The sequence below is a fragment of the Pseudoliparis swirei genome, chromosome 24 (assembly GCF_029220125.1).
Source record: "Pseudoliparis swirei isolate HS2019 ecotype Mariana Trench chromosome 24, NWPU_hadal_v1, whole genome shotgun sequence".
Classification (NCBI taxonomy): domain Eukaryota; kingdom Metazoa; phylum Chordata; class Actinopteri; order Perciformes; family Liparidae; genus Pseudoliparis; species Pseudoliparis swirei.
Window position 1 is genome coordinate 3,334,475 of NC_079411.1, and position 11,128 is coordinate 3,345,602.

The 11,128-nt window shown below is 44.9% G+C and overlaps 1 pseudogene; it reads left to right on the forward strand.

The window, feature by feature from the left end:
- Positions 1 to 7,273: 7,273 nt before the first annotated feature.
- On the forward strand, positions 7,274 to 10,735 carry LOC130189774 (RNA-binding protein 34-like; annotated as a pseudogene).
- The last annotated feature ends 393 nt before the right edge of the window (positions 10,736 to 11,128 follow it).

The following is an 11,128-nucleotide window of genomic DNA, read 5'->3' on the forward strand; positions in this document are numbered from 1 at the left end:
TAACATCTGCGTGCGGCTCTGTCTAAACTCACCAGATTCGTCACACATCTCACAAACATATTGGCTGGAGATCTTCAAGCCACCGTTCATATCCATTTCAAGCGATTATTTATTGTATGAGTGAGCAGTGCATCAGCCACGGATGAAAATACGATTTCGAAAAGAAATAAAAATAAAAAGATTAGTTTCGATCTCTTTTCACGCAAAGGAGACCGCACTCAAAGGCGCGCCGCCAGTCTGTGCCATGCACCACCGTGATACACAGTTTTCTGCTCAAGTAATTTATATATTGATCCATTAAAGTCGCTCTAGGGATCTGGAAACAACTTGTTACCTTGGCCAGATATGTACACTTTGAGAAACATGTTTAGCGATGCTTGTTCTGATGACATAAGAAATGTGACTCCAATGTTTTCAAAGTATGAATGTATCTGAGTGGCGTCTTTTGGAGTGCAGTCTCCTTTGCATGAAAGAGATTGAAACCAGGTCGGCGGCTATCTTTGACCTTACCACTTTTTATTTTTTTAAAAATGTGGCTCTTGTGATGGCGTCAGGTGGTCCACGCCTTTCTCTAGTCGCCTGTGGAGCGCAGCACAGACACGAAGTGAGAGCACGGGCGTCTCACAGGAAGCCCCTTCTTCTTCTTCTTCTTCTTCTTCTTCTTCTTCTTTTTAGGCGGCTGGCATCCAAACTGGTGCATTACCGCCACCTACTGCCTTTCTTTGCGAACTAGAAATATCTAGCACTTTATCCCCTCAAAAAGAAAAGAAAAGAAATAAAATTAAAATAAACTAAACTAAGAAGGGAGCCCTGTCAACTTCAGTGCCCTAAATTCTTCTCTTCAACCCTGTCTCCTTCAGATACTGCAGCACCCTTCCTGCCCTCAAGGATAATGCATCCCTCAATTGCACCCCTCCTCCTGCCAGCCTCCTCTTCAACCTGCCTCGCTCGCTTCTACATTTCTGGCAATGCCACATGACATGATCCACCGTTTCTGCTGTCTTGCAGTACTCGCACAGTCCGGTTGGGTGTTTTTTAATTAATTGCATTGTTTTGTTTAGCTTTGTATGTCCAATCCTGAGTCTACTCAATATGTTTTCTTCTCTAGTGCTAAATATTGTTGTCCTCCCCTTGTTAACCTCCTTCTGAATAGTATACAGATGTCTTCCTGTGCCTCCTGCCTCCCAACTGTGCTGCCATTCCTTCATAATGTTTATTTTTATTCGTGATTTAGCTTCTGATTTGCTAAATAAAATGTCCTTCTTGTTCTGACATTCCAATGCTTGCTTTGCTAGTTTATCTGCTGCTTCATTTCCCTTTACCCCTCTATGTGCCGGCACCCACATGAATGCTACCAACATACCCATATGCTTAAGACGGAAAAGTGCTTTGTGTATTTCATTGATTAAGTCCTGCCTGCTGTTAGATGTGAGTGATTGTAATGACATTAATGTTGAACTGGAATCGGAACAAATGATGACCGTACTTATCTGACCCTCCTCCACCCACTGTAGTGCTGCTAGAATGGCCAATGTCTCGACTGGATACACCGACAGATGGTCTGACGATCTCCGTTTGACTTCATCACGAAAAGATGGGCTGGTGACCGCAAAACCGGTTCTACCTGGACGAGGATCTTTCGATCCATCCGTGAATGCCGGAGTAAATGATTTATATGTCGTCTTTAGCCTATCCTCCACCATTCCTGCAATATTATCAATGTTTTTAAGTGCTTGGGTTTTGTTCAGAGTGAGAAAAAATTGATCAACTAATACTGAGGAAAATAACCAAGGAGGTGTTACCGATAGCGACGCGGTAGCAGTGGATTTGATCTGATTCAACCCCATCTCCCTTGCAGATTGTCCACGACTCCACGCGAAGCAGCCCCGTTTGTCCCTTTGGCTTTCCCAACACGGCATGAGCCCCTTTGGTTGGCTGCTTGTCCACGGAATGCCCTTCAGATTGGCCCAATAGCTCAACATTAACTGTTTACGTCTCAAATGCAGCAGCATCTCACCCACCTCCACCTGGAGAGCAGACACAGGACTTGTTCTCAAAGCCCCACAACAAAGTCTCAGAGCCGGAGATTGCACCACATCCAACTTTTTTCGTGACGTTTTTGCCGCAGTTCCAAACGCTATACACCCATCATCAAAAACTGATCTCATCAGCGCAATATCAATATTCTTCATTGCAGGCCTGCTGGCTCCCCATTCCGACCCGGTTAGACACCTCATCACATTTAAAATATTTGTACATTTCCTAACTATCATCTGAATCTGCTCATTCCATGTTAGCTTATCATCGAACCACACCCCTAGAAACCTCAAAACCTTCACTTGTTCAATAATTTGCCCATATAGCTTTAGCTGAGTAACCACTCCTCTCTTCCTCGTAAAGCAGATTGTTTTAGTTTTCCCCACAGAAAACTTGAATCCCCATGCATAAGACCATCTTTCCACTTCATTCACGGCCTCTTGTACCTTCCCTTTAATGTGGTTTATGTTCTTCCCCCTCTTCCACAACGCTCCATCATCTGCGAATAGGGATCGTCCAATATCACTCTGAACTCGAAGGAACACATCATTCATCATGATGGAGAACAGTATTGGACTGATGACACCACCCTGAGGTGGACCATTCTCCACCGGGTATCTTCTCGATAGTGCTGTCCCAATTCTGACTTGGATAACTCTGTCAAGTAAAAAGTCTTTAATCCAATTGTATACTCTGCCCCCTATTCCCATAATATTCAACTTAATCATCAACCCTTCCTTCCAAACCATGTCATAAGCCTTTTCCACATCAAAGAACACCGCCATCACTGACTCCTTCTTTACCTGGGCTTTTTTGATTTCTGTCTCTAAACAAATAATTGGGTCCATAGTTCCTCTACCTTTCCGAAATCCACTTTGATGAGGTGTTATCATTCCCCTGGTCTCCATATAATAGCTTAATCTCTCGGTTATCATTCTCTCCATCATTGTACCTACATGAGAGGTTAGTGCTATGGGTCTATAATTTGTTGGATTTGATGAATCTTTGCCCGGTTTCCTGATTGGAATAATCACAGCTTCTTTCCATGATCTAGGAAGTCTCCCCATTTCCCAAATGTTATGATAAAATGATACCAATTTCGTCATTGCTAACCTACCTAAATGCTTCAGCATTATATAACATATTTCATCCTTCCCTGGTGATGTCAATCCGGCTCTTTCTATCACCCTTTTAACCTCTTCCAAAGTAAATGGGGCATCCATTGAACTATTAGTATTGTCTCTTCTTTCCAGAGCACCAGGATGAGCCGACCGTGTCCTTTCCCTCCCTAATTTACCCTCTACAGCAGTGGTGCCAGGGTTACGCCCAGGCTGGACTCGGCCCGACTGTACGTCACATCCGGCCCGCGGGTGATAAGGGGAGAATTTTATTTTATTTTATTTTTTATCTAATTATATTTTTTTAGATTGATTTTTGGTGGAATCTGTCGACTGCACGTCACACCCGGTCCGCGGGTGATAAGTAAGGTTGGGTACCGGAAACCGGTGCCACATTACAACCGGTAATACTCGGACCGAAACGCAACGCACATTTCGGTGCTTCTTTCCGGTGCCTGAGCCGATTGAAATTGAAAAAAACTATTGTTGTGAACTTCTCTGGTGACTCCGCCCTGTCAGCAGGTTGCGAGCCTCTCATATTTAAGTTTGACAGCGGAGGCTGCGCCGTGTGTGACTGCGTGAACCCGTGTGGAGCACACCAGCGTCAGGCTGGACGACGGGGAGACCGTCACCGGTCCCCCTGAACACGGGGAGACCGATGATGACGAGCAGCCGGAACTCAGATTAGTACCGGAACGTTGATTGCAAGTCTTGCATTCATAAAAGTAGCCCAAGAAATAATAAATTAGCCATTATAACTGTAAATAACCCCTTAAAAGGTTTATTGTTTTGTGTCGATTGCCTTATTTTGTATCTTCTTTATTGGTTTTGATGTATGCCTTTTTATATTGTATTGTTTTAATGGTTTTGTATATGTTTTAATCTACTTCCGGTTTGAGCTACATTTGACTTTTATTTTGAAATGTTAAAAGGAAGCGCACCTTTATTTTATGTTAATATACAAACTTGACGGTACGGCTAAATGTTACGGACGGATGCGCATTTTATTTAAAGTTTGATAGTTTTAATGGACCCGTATGAGGCTAACGCTCTTACGGTGGTGACAAGGAGGTTTTAATTCAAAGGATTTGGTTCATGTTTATACAACGGAAGAAAGGAAATAAAGAAGTTCACCAGCAGTAAAGTCTCACGCCGATTGATATACGGGGATCCGTTACAATAACCATGTTTAAGCTAGCTCGTAGCTTGCGCTAGCTACGCGCTACGAGCGTGACAGTCTGTCAGCAGATGTGTTGGTGTCCAGCGGTCCCGGCTGTATACCCGGTGTTACCGGGAATATAATGACAGAGGAATAAAGACCGTGGGGCGTCACTTTGTTTCAGTGTAACTCTCGCTGTCAGAAGCAAAACTTTATTTGTCACGTGTCATCTTCAGTCCCTCTGATTGGTTGTTCTCTTTGCCCATCAACACAGTGACAGGTTAACCCTATAAGGTCTGCATGACAATACATATCATCATATAATGGAGAACATGTATTGTGTATGTTAACAGTCTGATATCCGTTGTGTGTCAGTGCTCCATGATAACGGCTTCTACAGGGAATATGGCCAAAGAGGTTTTTAATGTCCTCATTGTGCGTTTAAAAAAAAGTATCGGTTCAGGCACCGTTTAGCACCGTATCGCTTAAAAGTACCGGTTTAGCACCGTATCGTTTAAAAGTACCGTTTAGTACCGGTATCGGAAAAAAACCAAACGATACCCATCCCTAAAGGGGAGAATATATATTTTTTATTTAATATAATTTTTTGAATTTTCGGTGGAATCTGTCAGTTGGTCTGTTGCTTCTTCCCGCCTCAGCTGAAGCAGCCCCGGGAGTGCTGATCGAGATGTCGTTTTCAAAAAAGAGGAAGGTTGACACTGAAGGTCGCATCTTTCAGGAAAGATGGAAGGAACAGTATTTATTTTTGGGAAGTAGGAGGCAAACCCGTGTGTCTTATTTGTTCTCAACAAGTGGCTGTAGCTAAGGAGTATAACATAGCTGATGATATGAATTGTTATATGAATTTGATGACATCAATGTGCTTTGTTGATATGAATTGTTATATGAATTTATCTCATGTGAGTGTGGGGAGTTATGATATGTTTGGGATATGTAATCCCAATTTAAACCAATACAAAATATAATAAAACAGTTTACACTTGTGTTATTTATAGGAAATGTGTTTTGTTGGCACCTATAGTCTATTTTGGTGCATTTCTAATTTATATATGTAGGCTACTTGCATGGATAGGAAAATGTTACGTTTTTAGATGGTAACTGTCTCCTGCTTTAGGCTATGTAATTGTAGGCCTCCTTGTGAGGCAATTTGGGTGCCAATGCAATTTCTTAATGATGTGTCGGCCTTCATGAATAATTTCAAATAGCCTACCTATCCATGTGTTGAGTCAGTGTTTGGCCTTTTCAGTCCGAAAGTGTTATCCGGCCCCCTGAGATCTCACTTGAAAAAATCTGGCCCCTGTCCAATTTCACCCTGGCATCCCTGTTTACAGGAAGCCCCTCCTCAGGAGAGACTTTAACTCGCTGAGGACCAATGAGAATGCACGCGGGCGGCAATCAAACTGAAGGTGCAGCCGGTGTCGGTGCGAGGAGGCGTTACCCTGAGCCAGCAGCTCCTCCCCCAGCTGGATCTCCTCCAGGAAGAACTTCTGCACGGCCTCGGCGTCCTTCAGGTCCGGGAGCTGCAGGACAAACAACGGTCAGCCACGGAACTCGAGCTCGCTCGGGTCCTTCCGGTCCCTGAGGTCAGACCTCACAGGAGGTCATCGTCCCGAGAGGAGCTCTGATCTGTGAGCCAGTTGAAGTCCAGCTGCATGCTGGGAGAAACGCTCCTTCAATCCCCATTATCCAATAAGGAGCCAGGAAAAAGCAACCGGCTGATCACTGACTGCTGCCTTCAGAATAAAAGCCTAAAAATGATGCTGACTGCTTCTACTACAAATATAATCATCAGTTACATAGCATACAGTGTAGATGTTGACATGATGTGATGAAGACTTTGTAGAGAAACCACACAGCTCACTAATCTGCTCCGAGTTGATTGACAGGTGATATCAGGAAGTGATCCAACAGGTGTGAGCTCACCTTCGCCATGCCCGCCGTCTCTTTGGTTGCCTTCTGCTTTCTCCGCCCTGCGACACACACACACACACACACACACACACACACACACACACACACACACACACACAGTCAGAGTCCAAACTACCAACGTTTTACGACATTAAAAACAAAGACAGTTGAGACACATAAGTCCACTTAGAAGACAAACTTTGTTTTCTTTCTAATGTTTTTAACTATTCCTTTAAAGCAGTGGCTCTCAAACTGTTTCTGTGGCGCCCGACCTTGAAGAAAGATGTTCATGCCCCACCGCCCAACAAAATGGTCTCTGCTGACTTTTTAGTGAAAAAAACGTTTTGTGATGACTCCATCTGTGCCTTTTCAAATAATAGAATAAATAAAATTGCAATTACATTCAAGTAAACCAAATGTGCAATCACTTTGTTAGAACAATGCAAATAAAGTTATATACTCAATATACTCTCAGTTCATACTCAATGTTGAGCTTTTGTTTTGAAGGGCAACAGCAGAGAAAACTCCAAGCATGTACCTCAGTGGTCGCCAACCCGTCGATCGCGATCGAGACGTTCGCTGTCGCCTCAAAAATAAAATGAAAATAAAATCAGAAACACATTGTTCCTCATTCTAAAACGTTATAAAGTGTCTTCTGAAACGTTTTCTTCCTGACTGGAAGATCGACGTCAGAAAAGATCTCCTGATTTTAATGAACGCCTGAAAACGGGTTCTCTAACACAGCGGCGTGGTCAGATGTGCGCCGAAGAGGGAATGTAGTCCACAGTGGTCCTACAGGTGGGCGTGCCCTCTAGTGGGGAAACGTGGTACTACAGATGGGGCGCAGGAAATGCAGAAAGACCAAAGTGTTTTGATTTCATTCAATTATATTTAGGCCAAATAAAAGGCCTCAAGCTGCAAGTCCAGTCTGGACAGTCGTTTTCTTTCAACGCCTCAATAGGTAGATCTTGCCTGTCACGAAGGCCGAGGTCAGGGATCTTGGGCTCAAAAAGGTTGGTGACCACTGATGTACCTGAAGGTTCAGGCATTTCAACATATATTTATTAACGACTACGTTTTATGTCGGTGTACTTTGAACTTGTGTATTATGTGAAGTTCTCATGAAGCTCTTTCTGCATTTCCTCCTGCCGGTCTTTCATAAGAGCTGCAGATAAGAGTGAATAAGAAGTCCTCATGATGTCAGCAGTGTTGGAATAAATGTTAAATATTCAACTACAAAGTAGAAAAGCATGTTTGATACTTGTTTTGAATCATACTGGGATGTTTGCAGAAATTGATTGAATGGCCCTACCCCAAAAAAATATTTCACCTGCCGCCACTGGCAGACGACTGTGTGTGAGTCACAGGGAGGTGAAGGTGAGGTTTACACCCACATAGCTGCAGGTAAGAGGCGGAGCCACCCTGAAGAGAAGAGCTGCTACGTCACACTCAGGAAACGAGAGTTACGGTAAATGTTCACATTTAATGACGTTCGACAATTAAATGCAGTTTAAGAATTCTTTAACTAGTTTCCTGCAAGAAAAAAAATCTATATCAATAACATACGGCCATTTAGTTTGTTTAATAAAAGAACAAAGACCCGTTCTTTGGGAAAGGGAACCTTAGATTGACTTCTGTTGTAATCTGGCGCTATAGAGAAAGTTACAGGGGGCGGGGCTGCCCGGAGATAGAGCTTCTGTTGGGGACTATTTTCAGGGGCGGATGAATCGACATCTGGTGCTGTCGTGTGTTTGTGGCAGCAGGGACGGAGAATTGAGTCTGAACCTGACGTTTAACGACAGTGAGAACAAGAAGGAGAACTCTCGCCGCTCGTCCTTCACGTGGTTTTGTGTTTTCGTGGCAGCCCGTGAAGAGCACAGAAGCAAAGGAGCCACAGGAGGAAGCTGCAGAGGTCAAAGGTCAGAAGAAGAAGACGAAGAATCAAAAGCCGCTTCCGGAGAAATCGGAAGCCGACCAGAAGCTGGAGACCAGGTGAGGCGTTCAGGGACATCTTTCGATCTGTTAATCCACGGAGCCGCCTCTCTCCTGGTTCCTCCTGTCTTTTTTGCATTTGTAATAACGTTGTTATTTATATTTTCTGACCTAACAAGTCTTTTTCCTGAAAAATAAATCCTCATTCCTTCTTTTCCTCTTTGATCCCGTAACATCCGCCCCTCTCACTTCTTCAATGTATCGTCCTCTCTCTCTCTTCTTAGGACGATCAGTTTACAGTACGCGGTCGAGGTCGAGCGAGAAGACGACGCCCTCAGAAGAAGAAGAGGAAGGCGCCGACGCGAGACCAGTGCGGAGCACTGGGTGATGAAGAGGCACAAGCTGAAGGCCAGCAAAGAGGAGGAGGTGGTGAAGGAGAAGAGGACGGTGTTCGTCGGCAACCTGCCCATCAGCTGCAGCAAGAAGGTCCGCAGAGAGAGAGATGGTGTTAGAATATGTGAACGAGTCGTTTACTGTTAGGCCCCGCCTCCTCATCCCACAGGAAAGAAACACAGTTTATAACCAACTACATTTGAACAGCATTTAATTTGAAGTCTTTATGAACTTATATTTAGTTTGGACTAACGAGCAGACCTCAGATCAGATCCGAGACCATTGGTGTTTGCCTTTAAAAAAAAAAAGCTTTATTCCTGGCTTGTTGGATGTTTTGTAGCAGAGAGGAAGAACCTGACCCCCCCCCCCTTGTGTTTCAGACCCTGACGGCCCTCTTCAGAGACGAAGGATCCATCGAGTCCATCCGCTTCGCTTGTGGTAAATAACCCCACAGGGCGCTGATGGAGCCGGGCCTGGCCTCGTCGCTCAGACACTCACAGCTCACATGTTCAGAGCTCAAGGCGCCGTCGGCCGTCGCGGCTCAGCGGCAGCTCCACCGCAGTCCACCGGGGAACCGGGACTCGTCATCAGCTCCTGATGCTCTGCTTTGTTTCCCCTGCAGGTCCGGAGGACCCCCTGATGTCCCGTAAAGTGGCCGTCATTCAGTACGTTTCTGTCCCGGTCGGCTCGGTAGAAATGAGACTTGATTAACTCCTCAAATGTTAAACTCTGTTTTTCTTATTTCAATACTTCCCAGGCGCAGAATTCACCCCAAAACTCAAAGCTTGAACGCCTACGTGGTGTTCCACGACGAGGCCACGGTGGCCAAAGCGCTCGAGAGGTCCGTGACTGGAACCTGAATGAAATCGACGGACGCTGGAGTCGCCGCATGCTAACGGCCGACGGCTAACTTTTTAATCTGCTCTGTCCTCGGCGTGCCGACAGGAACGGCATGGAGATCGAGAAGGACTTCCACATCCGGGTGGACAGAGTGACGGAGGGGCCCTCGGGGGCCTCGGTGAGTCGCCCGCAAAATCTGTCGAAAGTAATTGTTTTAAAATCAAATCTGTCAAACTATTTGCTGACGCTGTCCGTGTCCTGCAGCACGATCACAAGCGCTCCGTCTTCGTGGGGAACCTTTCGTTCGGTGAGTCTCTCGCTTCTGCTCTTTAACGCTGACGTTTGCGTATTGCATCAACGTTGACCGTGTGTGTGTGTGTGTGTGTGTGTGTGTGTGTGTGTGTGTGTGTGTGTGTTTAGAGATTAAGGAGCTGGCTTTTCGGCGGCACTTTGAGGAGTGTGGCCCGGTGGACGCGGTGCGATTGGTGCGGGACCAGAACTCTGGGCTGGGGAAAGGATTCGGTTACATCCTGTTTGAGGTACGGCGACCCGGGCGGCGCCTTTTCATTTCATATTTTTTTTAAGTTTGTGTCGTCTTTGTTCAGGGTTCGTACGGTCATGGAAAACCTGGAAAAGTCATGGAATTTTAAAATGGTCATTTCCAGGCCTGGAAAAGTCCTGGAAAAAACTTAAATCATAAAAGTTTTGGAAAAGTCATGGAAATTTGTTATAATGACATGTTCATTTACGCCGAGTTTGAAATAATTAATGTGATTTTTAAAGAAAGATGCTGAAAATATAAGCCGGCGTACGCAATCAATACGCAACATTAAAAAAATAGTTTATGTTTATACCGAGATTTCAGTTTGGTCATGGACATTTGGTGAAAAGTCCTGGAAATCCATCGGTCAAAATGTAAGAACCCTGTTTGTTTCCACGCCTGTTTTCCGTGAGGGTTCACGCCCCGGTTTGTCTTCCGCCGCAGAGCGCCGACTCGGTGCAGCTGGCGCTGGAACTGGACGGCAGCAACTGACGGCAGACCCGTCCGGTGAAGAGGGCGGAGAGGCAGAAGAATAACACTGCCGCCAGGGGCCGCTTAGGGCCCCTGAAGGGCCCGGGGCAGGAGAGAGGAGGCGGTTGGAAAGGTTTCAAGTCTAAAAGAAGTTCTGAAACCAGCAGGCGGCGACCAAGAGCTCAAACTCCTTCAAGGGAGAAATGGTGGATCCAAACAAAAAGAGTCAGAAGAAAGGACAGAAGAAGAAGAAGAAACCCAGAACCAAGAGGGCCGTTCACATCTGATGTTCAGCTGGTTTTGGGTTCTCACTGTTGGAGAAAGCAAAAGGTTTTTTTCTGGAGACATCACAACGTATTCCTCATAACATTGAGACCGCAGACAGAAACCTGAGTTTACTGTTTTAATGTTTTTATTGGTCCCGCCGTGTGGATTCAGGTTCTCTTTCTCATCCATAAAGACATTTCCACCTTAAATCGCTGTGTTTAATAAAAAGTCACCGCACTGCTGTTTCATTCTGTTCACCGTCTTCATGCTAGGCTTTGATTATTTGATATGGACATCGCAGTGGCTTCATACGAGTAACGTACATTTAATTGTTTGTAGCTAAATGTTAATTTACAACACCTGTCCAAAGGAGGCTTTTTATATATATAAATATTATATATATATACACAAATTACAAGTGTGTTTTCTCTTCATTTC